The 2,301-nt window shown below is 43.3% G+C and overlaps 1 pseudogene across 1 annotated transcript; it reads right to left on the reverse strand.

Annotated features, from left to right (window-relative positions):
• Positions 1 to 404: 404 nt before the first annotated feature.
• LOC311120385 (mothers against decapentaplegic homolog 7-like) lies at positions 405 to 1,414 on the reverse strand (annotated as a pseudogene). Its single transcript has one exon. The product of its transcript is annotated as a mothers against decapentaplegic homolog 7-like (transcript).
• Between the last annotated feature and the right edge of the window lie 887 nt (positions 1,415 to 2,301).

Genomic DNA, 2,301 nt, shown 5'->3' on the forward strand with positions numbered 1-2,301 from the left:
GTTGACATTGTTTACAAATGTCGTAACGTGATTGAAATTTACGGAGACTGCATTCACAGTAAAAGCTGCATAAGACGACTCAATCTGAAATTACCTTTATATTTCAAATGCGCTATAGGCCTAAGCCTCCGCTATATGGATTGAATCAAGCCCAAGGTTAGCGTGTGGATTGTGTATGTTGAATAGCGGTGGGTCAATATTGAGTTGCCTTTAAAAAATTCAAATTCAAGAGCAATTCAAAATATTTAAACTGATTGCAATGTCCTGTTAAATTAAACGTGAAACTCAAATGTCTAGTTTCTAGTATGCTACTCATTCCAGCCTATTTTGATCCTACAGAAGACATCATCATTCAAGAACATTTGCATTCACCTTAGTACCACACCCACAGAAAAAAACACCAGTAGAAAAATATCATTTGTCTTTTATTTATTTTGGCATTTCTTTGTTTGTATTTATATTAAGCAAAGTGCATCTTATTTTATTTTCTCATCAACACATTGCACAATACATAAATAATGATGCATATAAAACGTCTTCATATTTACAAGTAATAATATATTTATATATAACATAAAATACATTTTCGCTTTTCATTTCACCTTTAATTAAATCTTTGAGTCATTTGTCATATTAAACAAGTTTATTGGGTTTTATTTGTCTCTTCTTGAAACATCTTTCTTTCTTCTGAAAAAAGGAAAGGTGAGGACTAGTCCGTGTCCTCCGTTCTCTTCTAGTCCTCGGATGAGGAGAACGGGGAAGAAGAGGGGGAAGGAAGGTCATCCAAAGGTCATCCGTTGCTGCTATTGGTTGTTGAATATGACCTCCAGCCAACATGGGCAGCTACTAATAAACTGTCTTGTGTAGCACTGGCCCCAGCCCTTCACAAAGCTGATCTGTACAGTAAACCCAGTCCTCGGCTGCTGTGTGAACTCATGATCATTAGGCCTCTGCAGGCTGTCTGCCTTCTCAAAGTCAAAGGCCTTAATGGAGAAGCCGGGAACACTTTATGCACCAGTAAAGTCCGCGAGTCGGGATTGTCCAGTGTGGCCGACTTGATAAAGATGGGGTAGCAGCTGCGGTTGTACACCCACACCCCGTCGTGCTCGCGGCTCAGCTGGATGCCATAGCCGATCTTGGTCCGCACCATCTGAACCAGCGGGCTCTTGTTGTCGGAGCTGAGCTGGCCCAGGCAGAAGCCGTTCCCCTGAGGTAGGTCATAGAAGATGTCCAGAGAAGGCTCCTGGACCGAGTAGAGGCGCCCCACGCGGGTCTTCTCTTCCCAGTACGCAACCATGCACCAGTGGGATCTGTCGCCCGACTCCTGGACAGCTTGGGAATCTATAGGGGGAGAAAGAGGAGGGTTACAACACTGGACTGAACATACAACAGATGAAAAATAACATTTATTGGACTAATTTCTGAGTGAGTCAGAAGGAAAGATGAAATTAGGAGAGAGGGTAGGACAGATGAGGTTAGAGTATAAAGAAGAGAGAGGGCGAGAGAGAGAGAAAGAGAGAGAGAGAGATGAGAGAGAGTGAGAGAGAGAGTGAGAGAGAGAGAGAGAGAGATGAGAGAGATGAGAGAGAGAGTGAGAGAGAGAGATGAGAGAGAGAGAGAGAGAGAAGGGGATAGAGAGAGAGAGAGAGATGAGAGAGAGTGAGAGAGATGAGAGAGAGAGAGAGAGAGATGAGAGAGAGAGAGAAGGGGATAGAGGAGAGAGAGAGAGAGAGAGAGAGAGAGAGAGAGAGAGAGAGAGAGAGAGAGAGAGAGAGAGAGAGAGAGGAGAGAGAGAGAGAGAGAGAGAGGGGGGGGGGGGGGGTAGAGGAAGCAGACTGGCCAACATTGAGTCCATTAATGAGTCAACAGGAAAACAAGTCTTTTGAACAGCCTGGTGATGCAGTGGCTGAGAGATTTAAGAGGAATTCTTATCAACAACTACTCAATTAAAGTCTTCAAAAGTCACGAAACAAGGAGATAAAAGAAACAAACAGTTTTACTACTGCCAACTCTTAACTAAATACTGTATGTAGACATTTCACAATATGTTATAACTACAAAGCCACAAAGCGCTAGGACTCAAAAGTATAATCAATATCACAGTGCATCCTTAATTTCACAATCATCATCCAAAACAGACATTTCTGGAATTCGCAGAAGAAAAGCAACCAGCCCAAGACACCATGACACACACACACGCACATGCACACGCACGCACACGCACACACACACACACACACACACACACACACACACACACACACACACACACACCACACACACACACACACACACACACAC

This window comes from Coregonus lavaretus (genome assembly GCF_964263955.1).
Source record: "Coregonus lavaretus genome assembly, contig: HAP1_SCAFFOLD_2982, whole genome shotgun sequence".
Taxonomy (NCBI): Eukaryota; Metazoa; Chordata; class Actinopteri; order Salmoniformes; family Salmonidae; genus Coregonus; species Coregonus lavaretus.